This window comes from Sminthopsis crassicaudata, chromosome 3 (genome assembly GCF_048593235.1).
Source record: "Sminthopsis crassicaudata isolate SCR6 chromosome 3, ASM4859323v1, whole genome shotgun sequence".
In the NCBI taxonomy this organism is placed as follows: domain Eukaryota; kingdom Metazoa; phylum Chordata; class Mammalia; order Dasyuromorphia; family Dasyuridae; genus Sminthopsis; species Sminthopsis crassicaudata.
In genome coordinates, this window is record NC_133619.1 from 501,631,291 (window position 1) to 501,643,485 (window position 12,195).

At 41.3% G+C, this 12,195-nt stretch overlaps 1 long non-coding RNA gene across 3 annotated transcripts; it reads left to right on the forward strand.

The window, feature by feature from the left end:
- Window positions 1-6,666: 6,666 nt before the first annotated feature.
- Window positions 6,667-12,195, forward strand: LOC141563170 (uncharacterized). 3 transcript variants are annotated; one of them, XR_012488355.1, is made up of 4 exons: window positions 6,667-7,010; window positions 8,668-8,916; window positions 9,269-9,384; window positions 9,667-12,195. It is a non-coding gene; the product is annotated as an uncharacterized LOC141563170 (long non-coding RNA). The 3 variants fall into 3 exon arrangements; XR_012488357.1 differs by having other exon boundaries at window positions 9,681-12,195; XR_012488356.1 differs by lacking the exon at window positions 9,269-9,384 and having other exon boundaries at window positions 6,670-7,010; window positions 9,694-12,194.

Genomic DNA, 12,195 nt, shown 5'->3' on the forward strand with positions numbered 1-12,195 from the left:
CATCAATAAAAAAGCAGAGGGAGAACCAGGTCAGGTATCTCCATTGGACTTGATTAGAATTCACTTTCATTGTTTTCTTCACCTCTCAAGCAGAGTTCCAGATAATTTTGGATTGTGAAACTCATAGCAGTGGCATTATGACTGCAAAGAGGGGAGTCTTTACTCCAAACCTTCCCTCCTCCCCAAATAAAGGTCCCTAAGGTCTGGTCCTCCCCAAAGAAGGCAGAGGCCCCTTTGCATTGCCCCTCAGACTCTTGTGTGTACCCTAGAGAGACAAAAGAGAGTAAAATCAGAGGTCTGCCATGAGCAACTTGCATCACTGCTATTTAGCCAGGCCCAAAGTATATCCAAATTCACCAAGGAGAACATCAGTCTCTAGCTGAGGGATAGCTCAATAATGGCAAAAGGACACAGCTCATAAGTTTGATGATGGTATTGGGAAGATGCCTGACTTGGAAGAGAGAAAAGGAGCATAAAGTTTATTCAGAAGGGAAAATGTTTTACACACAACATGCTAATCTATCTAACATTGAGTAAAGGGAAAGGGAATGGATGTGAGACTAAAAGAGAAATACCTACTCAAATCTTGCAAATAATTCTCTCCCCTAATCATATAAGGCCTCATGGGGAACTGGGACCCTCCATGGAGTGGGATACCATGAGTATCCCTAAGTGGAAGTATAATGTCAATTCTTACCAGGTCGGCTGAGACAGCAGTGGTGATGAGAGCGTAGGGCCCATTGACCAAAGCCCCACAGATAATCAACATCACTAGGAAGCTAGAGAAAAAGATAGTGGTCATCTCCACCAAAGGGTAAAGGAGGAAAGTTCTCCCAGTCTTAAACTGTTTCCCACCAGACCTGGATTCTTAGTCCCTTCTTCCCACCCCCAATAAATTCCTGTGAATTGAATTGTTTCCTATTTCCTCCTTCCATCCCCAACCCCAGTCTATTCCTAGGCACTTCAAACACTCAGAGCACCCAACTTCTCCCTCCCTTTGTCCTTTTCTGTGCACATTCATGCAAATCCAGAAGAACCCAAGTTGCACTCTCACCTACAGAACTGTCAATTCCATTCTGGCCTACAGAATTGTACAGGAACAGCTAGAAGAAGAAGAAAAAAAGGGCATGGAATAAAAAAGATTATTATCTTCATGAGGTGTTTAAAGGGACGTGGTCCATAGATCTTAGCATTACCTTTTTCCATCCTGGAATCCCTAGTCATCTTGTCTACCCCCCTAAAACTAATAAAACTGATAGGGATCTCTGTCCCCAAGAATAAATTCTAAAGCCTCTCTTAGGAAGCTGACGTAGCTTTGAAATCTATAGTCACCCTATTTGAAAGTTCTTATCTAACCCAAATTTCCCATTGCAATGTAAATCAAAATTCCCACTTTGTCTGAGTTAAGTGGGAATATATAACAGCTGGTCTTCCTCTTTTCCTGCCTATGCCCCCATTAGAAGTCCCTATTAGAAGTACCATATCCAAGAATGGTCCTACTCCCTTCTCTGATAGGAACAGAGCCACGATCCAAGGTTGTAAATATTAAATTGACTCTCTCTCTCTCTCTCTCTCTCTCTCTCTCTCTCTCTCTCTCTCTCTCTCTCTCTCTCTCTCTCTCTCTCTCTCTCTCTCTCTCTCTCTCTCTCTCTCTCTCTCTCTCTCTCTCTCTCTCTCCTGCAAAATGTTAAACTAATTGCCTTCTCAGCTTCTATATCCTGCTTGAAAATGCTAATTAATTAAGGACCCTTTAAAAGTTCCCTGACTGAGTCAAATGATTTTTGAACATGAGTTCCATTCTACTGGCTAGCCTAAACTCTCCACATTAAAAAGATTAAAAAACTAATTTCTGTTTTGCCTCAGTTTCTCTGGCAATATATCCCTACTACTCTATTCTCAATTCAAGGGGAAAGGCTCAGCCCTCTGGGAAAAACAAGCACAGAGAGCCTGACCTATTATGCCACCAACATCAAAGAGGGTGGAAAGATCCCAGCTTCCTTGGGTCCAAAATGAGCTGTGGAGAAAACAAAAGGTAAGAACTGAGAAAAAAAAAAAATCTGGCCATAAGTTTAAAAGTAGACAGAACTGGCTAACTAAAATGTATAACTTGGAAGCAAAGAACAAAGAAGGGATTAATTCACAGAGCATCTGAGGAACAATATCCATGAAATTCTGCAGCCATCTATCTTTGAAGAAAGCCCCTTAAATAAGCTTGGGAATAAAATAAACTCAACATTTATCATGACTAAGTCCCATGTACAATGCTCAAAGCTGCTAGAATGTATAGGAACCAAAGAAATCAAAACAGGGAATGTTACTTATGATAAAAGAGACAGATAAGGAGGAACTTGGTTGCTAAGATAGGAATAGAGAATGGTTTGTGGGGACCTGAGAGAATTTGACTCCTCATCCCTAAACTAGCTAGAAGATAAAGAAGAGAAATAAATGTAGTGGAAGATATTGGGAACCCAAAGTAGATGAAGGATGCTGAAGGGTATGCTTTATATAATCTTCAATTTTGTCTAAAATATGAAATATGGCATGTTGGAAGATATTTGCATTCTATAGACCCATGAATATAAGGGTGCCTAAAAGCCCTAGTATCCAATTTCTAAGAAGTCTCTTGCTTTTCTCACAAGACAGATTCCGCAAAAATTGTGTCCCTAGATCTGAAGCACATGCAGAGTACCTGGATGATCCTTTATTCTGCTGAGCCAACCCCCTTATTCCCACCTCAGCCTTCCAAATACTCTTTCATAACTTCTTTCCTTACTTCCCCCCTCCGCCCATTTCCCTACTTTCTCCACCTAGCACATGCACTTACCCACATTAACGATGTAGAGGGGCAACCAAAATAAGAAGGTATAACTGACCAGCTTGGCAAACAACAGACACAAGGAGAACTCCACTACACCCTGGAGGAAAGTAAAGGGATGGAGACAGTACCAAGAGACACCCTTCAAACTAATAAAAGAAAACTTAATGTGATGCTTACTAAAGAATTCTGGGAAAGGAGAAGGCCCAAAAGTTAATTCTCTACTCACACTCAACAAGGAAGAAGAAGCTGATGATGCTCATGACAGCAATGATAATACTAGGCACGATGAAGGACAGGTCCCAAGCTGAATCCACTCAGATACCAGCAATCAGGGAGCCCAGTATGTTGCCCACAGATGTGTGGGAGTTCTAGATACCTTTGATAAATCCTTGCCTAAAGATGGAAGGAAGGAGGAGGAGGGAAAAAAGGTAGAAAGGTTAGCAACCTTATGCAGCCTTACCCCTAGATGAATAAGCTAATTGAGAATTTCTTGAGCTATATATCATCTGATGAGCTCAAAGCATCTCATCACCAGTAGGGCAACTGGGGCTGTAAGCAAGGAAGGAATGTGATCTATGTCACCCAGTTAGATAGGAAAAGAATTGAGGGATCCTAAAACCCTCTCTTAAAAACTATTTAGTCCCACTACCCTGGAGTCCCAATGCAAGTACTAAACTATACTTCACCTGTAAAATCTTTCACCAGTGAAATCCATACCCACAGCTTTAGGTATATTTCCCCCTCTCCCTAATCTTCTCCCTCTTCTTCTCTCTTCTCTCCCTCTCCCTTTCCCTCTCGTCCCTCTCTCCCTCCCTCCCTCCCTCCCTCCCTCTCTCTCTCTTCCCTCCTCTTTTTTAAACACCCACTATTTCCCATTCTTCCTGCCCTTTTCCCCCTTCCCCTATACCTATACTTTTCCTTCCCAAGCCATTTACCAACACAGATCACTACTGATGGCCAACTTGTGGTCTGTGCCAGTCCATTAAATATCTACAGGAAGAGAAGAATTAAGGGAACATGTATAATGGGCACAGGTTAACTTCAAGAGTTTGGAGCTGAAAAGGAAGAAAGGAAGCAAGAAGGTGGGAATGAAGCTTTATGACTCAAAGACCATGTACAAACCCTTCACAGAGTTAAAAACAAACAAAACAAAACATCCTTATGTTACTATATCTTCCTAACTAGTGAATAAAGGGAAGAGAAGATAGGTTGGACTTCAAGGAATGAGAAGAGAGATGGAGGAAGAACAGGGGCAGGAAAAGAAATCTGCAAAAGGTAAGGGAACCTTTACCTGTACAACCATATAGTACCACAGTTGATGAATGTTCCAATAATAACCCAGGCCAAAGAGCACAGTAAAAATCCCACTCATCAGCATCTCAGCAACAGGTAATATCAGATGGAAAGTCTCTCCCAAAAAATTCCACTAAAGAAAATTAATCATTAAATCTCGAATAATATGCAATCACAACCTAGCCCTATCAACCCAAGCCACAACTAATACCTGGTCCCTTCCCCAGCTCCACCTACTCTTAAGGTAAATGTTTCTTAAGGAATTTGGGAGTCTAAATTGTAACAAAGGGAGGGTTCCCCTCAAAATTTTTATCCAGATGAAGAATGATTAATCAAAGGCACTCTGTAAAGGAAAAGTCAGAAAAGGAGCAATTCTGGTAGCAAAGAATCAACTCCATCTTTTTGACTAGAGATTAAACATCTTTGATCAAAGGCAGCCTGCAGAGGGAAAGCAAATCATAAATAGGCAGCCAGCCAGGAGAAAATAGGGGAGCACTATTTCTAGGGGATTTTTGTCTGTGGGGAATATTCAGGGTTGATGTGCATATATTTGATCTCTGCAATAGCTGAGCCATCTGCTTCCCCATGTTTCTGGAACATCCTTAAATAATTGCACTAGTACTGACAAAGATACTGAACTCAAGAAAATAAATTATCCCAATTTATTCTATACTATGAAGGACTCCATCTCTCTCTTAATACCTGATGAACATGTCAACAGCACAGGCAATCAGAAAAGCATCATCCACATCCCCCAGCAGTTCACTGTAGTTTTCCTGATCTGGAAATAAATGAAAAAGATGCCTTATCAGAAAAGAGAGTCAGACTTAGGTCTCAGAGTCATGCACATAGAGATAGTACAAGATATGAACTTATGAAATCACCAAGACAGACTATAGTAAGAGGTAAAACGGAAGCTCAGAATCCCCACAGTTAGGGGGGCATGTTATGGTGACATGTAATGTCCGGGCTAGCTTTCTGGAGGGCCTTGGGACTAGCCTTGGTCTCAGCAGAATAGTCACCACGAGAATAGTCAGGAATAAAGTCCAAAGTCTTATTGCCTCCTTCAGTCTCCTAGTCTGAACCAGTCTCCCTCAGTGCAGGAGTCAGGAGAACCAACCCTTTGAGTGTTTTAAGAGATACTTTTTTGTTTGTTTGAGTGTTTGAGAGATACTTTAAATCCAGCTACCCTGATTCCCAACACCAGAGGTAGAGACATAATCTATACTGTGAGGAGACAAATTGACTCAAATCTATTCCAGTCACCCAACCTTAAGGATTTTTCTCTCAACAATCCTGATGAAGAATTATAAACAAATGGATCTAGCTTTCTTGAGACAGGAGAAAGGAGAGCCAGCAACTCTGTGGTTACTCATGCATACCATAGGAACCAAATCCCTCCATCCTGACACCTCTATCCAAAAGGCTGAAGGCAAAAACTCCTTTGCCAATTGGGTGGAGGCCTTTCCCTGAAGGACTGAAAAAGCTCAGAAGGTATCAAAGTTTCTACTAAAAAAGATCATATCTCACTTTGACCTGCCTAGGGAACAATGGTCTAGTCTTCACTTATCAAGTACCTCAAGCTGCACAAAGGCACTTATCACTACTCTGCTTGGCACCCTCAGTCTTCGGGAAAAGTAGAAAAAATGAATCATACCTTTAAGTGAGCTGTGCATGGAGAACTCAAGGGGACTGAGAGAAAAACCTCCCAATCAGGCTGCTTAGAGACTGCATCACCCCTTAGAAAATATGAATACCAGCCCCTTCAAGCTCTTTTATTGGTGACCTTTCTTAATCTCTGACATCCTTGTATGTCCAAAACATATAGTTACTCAATTTGCTATACAGTTTGGCACAGTTCAAAAAGCCTTTTTCAAATATGCAAATGGACATCTCCCAAAACTCCCAGACTGTCACCCTAGTAAATCCAGGGGACATGGCATACTTGACATTTTGGAAGGCTCAAGAGACAAATCCAATGGACACAAAGTAGAAAGATACTGTGTTATTTTGACCACCCCAACTGTGGTCAGATTCAAAGACCTTCCCAGCTAGATTCATGCTTCTGGAATAAACCTAGATCTTCTTCTATTCCCTCTCTAGAGTCCTTGGACTACACTTGTGGAACCTGGGCCAGTATTGTGTGGAGCAAGTATGAAGTAAGGATATGGTGAAGAAGTTACAACAATGTTAAATTCCTTTTCTGTATTCTATCTTCTCTAGGTCTCTGTGACCTGCATAGGTATGTTCAATGTTTAGGCTACTAATTGCTTAGATATTTTGATGACATTTGTGTCTGTCCAGGCTATCGATGTTTAGGCTACTAATTGTTTATTTAATGTATGGTTCTTCCCTGAACTGGAGAATCTGTTGTTTTTTGACATGAATGATAACATTCAATTAACTGGTGGGAAAGGGGAGAGCACCTATCCCTTAATGTTCCCCAAACTCATGATGTAATCCTTTTGCAATTAAACCTATAAAAACTGTATATCTTCCCTTAGTTCTTTAGCCCTTCTACCATGAGCTTTCTTTCTTTCCCTCCTCACAGTGGAATTGCTCATTCTCATGAGAATTTGTTAAATAAATAACTTTTCTGCTTTTTACTTCGAGAGGTCTCTGAGAAGTCATTTTTGGATAGGATTTTCTATCCCTCACAGTTTGGAGGCTCGATCCGGGATGAGTCTTTGGGGGAGATGGCTACACATCCGGAATGGGGATAGGCGCACCCACGGATAGTTTTTTCCCGTGTTCTCTGGCTCTGAGTGTGTAGCCTCCCTCCCTCTCTGACAAAAGACTGGAGGCAGAGATACTCAATGAAAAGCAGAATTGAAGATAAAAAGGAGAAATAGAGTCCTGACAAGCCGGTGGTGGTCTAAGCAAACATGTGTTTCTCCAGGTGAGCTTAGAAATCTGGGGGTCTATTGGCTGGGTCAAGGGAAACCGGAGGGATTAGCCCTCCTAAAAATTGCTTTGTTCAGACTGTTTCTCTTCCCAAGGGAAGGATTTCCTAAAATGATTCTCTCTAGAGTGACCACGCAGCAAGACAATTGGTCTTCGCTGACAATTTGGTTTGAGACCAAGTTATAAAAATGGGATAGAAGCAGTCAAAAGAATTTATCAGGACGGTAGCTAGGTATAAAAAGAAATGTAAAAGGTGAAAATAAGAACTCTACTTGTGTCTGTGTATGTGTGTTTGTGCTTTGTATTGTTTTTGTCCCGTGTTAAAAGTTAGCAAGTTGGTAAGAGATAAGAATTCAGCCTCTGTGTTGCAGGCTTAGAGAAATAGCAGGCTGAATTGCTGGGAGTTGGGATTCAGTCAGAGTAGTAATTTTTTCAGAGTGGCTCAGAATGCATTGGTCTTAAATCTGGGAAGGCAGAGAGATGCACTAAATGGGCTTGGAAGTTTAGAGAAACTCCGTTTGGATTCTGGGAGGGAAGAATGTTCAAGGTGAAACATTCTCTCCAGGGGCAGGGGTCCTGGGAAAAGCCCCTAGTCTGTTTTGCTGATTTAAAAGCCCTGTTAAGTTGTAAGAACAATGTTAAGAAATTTGGAAATTGGTTATTTGAAAATTTGCTTGTGATTTTAAATCTTTTTAACCTGATGTACTAATTTGTAAATAAATGGAACTTGGCTATTTTAAACTGGTGGGAGAGTTTTTCCCTTAAAGCAGTTTTCAGAGCCTGCTAGAGGAAAGAGCAATAAAGCCTTATCTGATCGAAAGCTGGCAATATAAGAGGTCATAAAAGCTGCCTGAGAGAGAGTTGCTAATACTGTCAGAAGAACACTCAGACAAAAGAAAAAGAAAGAAAACTTTTAAAAGCAGCTGTATTAGTTTGATTCAGTATGTTACCTTCTGAAATGTGTGGGGTAATTTGTTAACATTGTTATGTTTTATGGAGTTATCTAGGTATTAGAAATTAACCTTTGGGGGTAGTTTAATAGTGAGTGTCCTGTACCAGGTTCAATCAGTTCTGAATCAAAGGGGCCGGGAGGTAGCTAACTGATTCAAGGATTTTAAAATATGAAGCAATATTATTGGAAAGAGATGATTTGGCACTCACCAGACCATAACTTTAATCCAGCCATGTTCTTATCTGCTTCCCCTGGGGAACATGTGTCCCTTGAACATGATTGTCCAAATGTGATTGATTACCAAACTAAGATTAGGGAAGATTTGTAGGAGGTCCCTCTGTTGAAAGGCACTGAATAGTTCATAAATGGTTCCTCACAAATAGTTAATGGAAAAAGAAAAAATAGATATGCTATTGTTAATGGGGAAGATTTGACTCTGGTTCAAGCTGGATCCTTGCCAAAAGAGTGGTCAACTCAAAATTTGTGAATTATATGCAGTAAATCAAGCCCTAAAATTGCTTGAAGGAACTCTATATACGGATTCAAAATATGCTTGGGGAATTGTTCCTGTATTTGGGAAATATGGGAAGAAAGGGGAATGGTAAATAGCAAAGTAAAGGGATTGGCACACAGGGCATTGATCACTGAAATTTTAACTAATCTTATGTTGCCTAAGAATATTGCAATGATTCATGTGCAGGGGCACTAAAGAGGAGATTCATTTGAGACAAAGAGAAACTGCTTTGCAGATGAGGAGGCGAAACGGCCTGGAGAAGAGGAATCTATAAGTACGGAGGAGATGATGGTGCTAATTCTGGCATTTCTGCCTCCAATGCTTCCACCTTCCTTTATCCCAGAAGGGAAGCAGGAAACCCAAAGCCTTGGTGCTCAGGAGGATAAAGAGGGCACTGGCTCCTCCCTGACGGCAGAGAGGTACTGACCACAACGGGTATGAGACATGTACTCCAACATTTACATCAGGGCAGTCATTGGGGTGTCCAAGGCCTGTGTGATATAGTGCTAAGTTTGTGGCACTGGCTTAAGGCAATTGGTCAGCGGGTGTCCTGTTTGTCAGAGGATGATTAGGGCGGCCCAATGACAAGTCCAAAAAGGAGGAAGGCCCCCTGGTATCAGGCCTTTCCAAAAGCATATAGGTGGACTTTACCAAGCTGCCGTCAGTGGGGTGTCTCAAATATCTGCTGGTCGTAGTGGACCATCTGATCTCATGGGTGAAGGCCTTTCCCCTTACCTGGGCAACTGCCTCAGCAGTTGAAAAGTACTCCTTGAACATATCATTCCAGGGTATGGGATGGTGGAGCAGGTAGATTCGGACCAAGGACCCGTTTCATGGCTAAGATCCTCCAACCTGTGGCCCAATCATGGGACTTATATACCCCATGGCATCTGCCCTTATCAGGTAAAGTAGAAAGGATGGATAAGGAAATTAAACAGCAACTGACTGAATTGGAGTTAGAGGCACAATTGCCCTGGACCAAGTGCCTTCCCCTTGCCTTATTAAGAATTAGAACAAAACCCCGAAGGGATGTGGGATTATCACCTTATGAATTATTGCATGGTCACCCTTATCTAAAAGGGATTCAAAATTCCTCCTTGGATCCAATGTTTGAGACCAAGGATTTGTTTTTAGGAAAATATGTCATGTCTTTATTGCAACATCTAAAAACTTTACACCTAAAAGGGCTTATTGCTCAGACTCCTCCCTTAGGATTCACAGTGCATAAGTTCCAGCTTGGAGACGGGGTCCTGGTTCGGACATGGAAGGAGGACAAGCTGACCCTGAGCTGGAAAGGACCGTTCCAGATCCTATTGACTTCAGATACAACAATACCCACATCCCACTCGAGTCAAAGGTCCCATGGATGCACCAAAGAAGTGAGCAGTAGAGACTGATCCAGGAACATTGAAAGTGTGGCTGAGCAAAGACTGATGAATTGTGCATGTAAAATCTTTTTGACTTGTCTCATTTGGGGAACTGTTTTGGAACTTTTCTTGTTTGTACTAAATATTACAATTGGTTGAACTGTATTGTTAGGAATTAGGGGTATTATATACTAGTAAGGAGAATGGGGTGTGAACCAAACCTAAAGGGTTGGAGACTGTGCCTTGTATATGCATGTATGATTTCATGTGAGTACACCCTTTGTACTGGTACCTCGAGAGCAGTGGGGTATGAAAATACCTTTTAAACCCTGATCCAAACAATAGCCACTAGCTTTAAATTGACTGGTTGTTGGATATGTGGGGGATCAGTGGCCCTGGGTTCCTGTTCCCTGTCTCTGGCCTGGAGCTTGAGCAACAGGTCAGTAATATACAATGGAACAGATTTCTAGTCAGCAGAAGAAAAGCATCACTGGACCCTGACCAGTACAGTTTTAGGGAGATATTGCCTACATCAGACTGGTACAGGGCCATGGATGGGAGAAAGTGAATGTACATGGACATTTACTTGCAAGTCAGAGAAGAGAGCTATTATAGACTACGGTAGGTATGTGAATAGATGAAATCAAACCAGTATTATTTGTTATGATGGATCAGTAATTCGCTGTATCCAAAGTTCTAATAGGAGTGAGGGGTATGAGAGGAAAACACCACCTGCCTGTCTGATCCCTGATTGAGAGGGACCCCAGATATGGACATGTATAACCTTGAATAGCATAGCAACAGGTTCAACTTACACTTCAATGGAATGGAAGTGGGAGAATAGAGAAGGCACTGTTAGGAAAATGTTTAATAGTTTCTGGAGCCGTCAGGATCTAACTGGGGAAAATAGTTGCATCTGCCAGTGGGTAGTTGAAAGTCATCTTTGGAGATGTAATTCTAATTGGGGAGGGGACCCTTAGATCCCTGAGATGTGAGGTATTTTCCACCTTCAAGTGGACCCTTCATAATTTAGTGTGAAAATAATCCTACCCTGAAGGGGCATTGGATCTGTGGTCAGACAGCTTATACTCATTTACCCCCCCCCAAAAAAAAATGGGACTGGGGTTTGTTATATAGACATAATTAGACCTAAATTTTTCTTTCTCTCATCAAGCATTGGCAGGTAATTGGGGATACGGTTATACAAAGATTTGGAAAGGGAAACGCGAAGTGTGCACCACTCCCTAACTTGCATTAATTCTTCTTTGACCCAAACAAATGATGCTAATGGATGGGGAGATGCCTGGCCTCCAGAGAGAATTATAAAAGAACACAGACTGGCAACATAGGCCCAGGATGGTAGTCAGGGAGGTATCAAACACGGATATATGTGTTAAATCGGTTGATTAGGCTACAGGCAGTCCTAGAGGTAATAATTAACCAAACTGCTCAGGCCCTTGATCTATTAGTCGATCAGGCCACCTAAACAAGGGAAGCTGTTTTATAACATAGATTAATTTTAGATTATCTGTTAGCAGAGGCTGGAAAGCGTTGGAAGAGGATAATTCTAATAGTGAACTTGATAAACAATGTGTGAGCTTGTTAACTGACTTTGAGCAATGTGTAAGTTTTTCATAGAGCATATGATAAAAATCACTTACATATTAGGAGTGGGGAGCTGTGGGGAGCAAGTATGAAGTAAGGATATGGTGAAGAACGTACAGCAATGTTAAATTCCTTTTCTGTATTCTATCTTCTCTAGGTCTCTGTGACCTGCATAGGTATGTTCAATGTTTAGGCTACTAATTGCTTAGATATTTTGATGACATTTATGTCTGTCCAGGCTATCGATGTTTAGGCTAATTGTTTAGTTTTTGAGATATATGATGACATTTATGTCTGTCCAGGCTGTCAATGTTTAGGCGACTAATTGTTTAATATATGGTTCTTCCCTGAACTGGAGAATGTTGTTTTTGACATGAATGATAACATTCAATTAACTGGTGGGGAAGGGGGGGGCACCTATCCCTTAATGTTCCCCAAACTCATGATGTAATCCTTTTGCAATTAAACCTATAAAAACTGTATATCTTTCCTTAGTTCTTTAGTCCTTCTACTGTGAGCTTTCTTTCTTTCCCTCCTCAAGGTGGAATTGCTCATTCTCATGAGAATTTGTTTAATAAATAACTTTTCTGCTTTTTACTTCGAGAGGTCTCTGAGAAGTCATTTTTGGATAGAATTTCCTATCCCTCACAGTATCTACCATGTCATGCAATCAATTTTAAAGCTCTTGATTACCGTAAGTTGGAGAATGGCTGAATAAGTTATGGTATATGAATGTTAAATA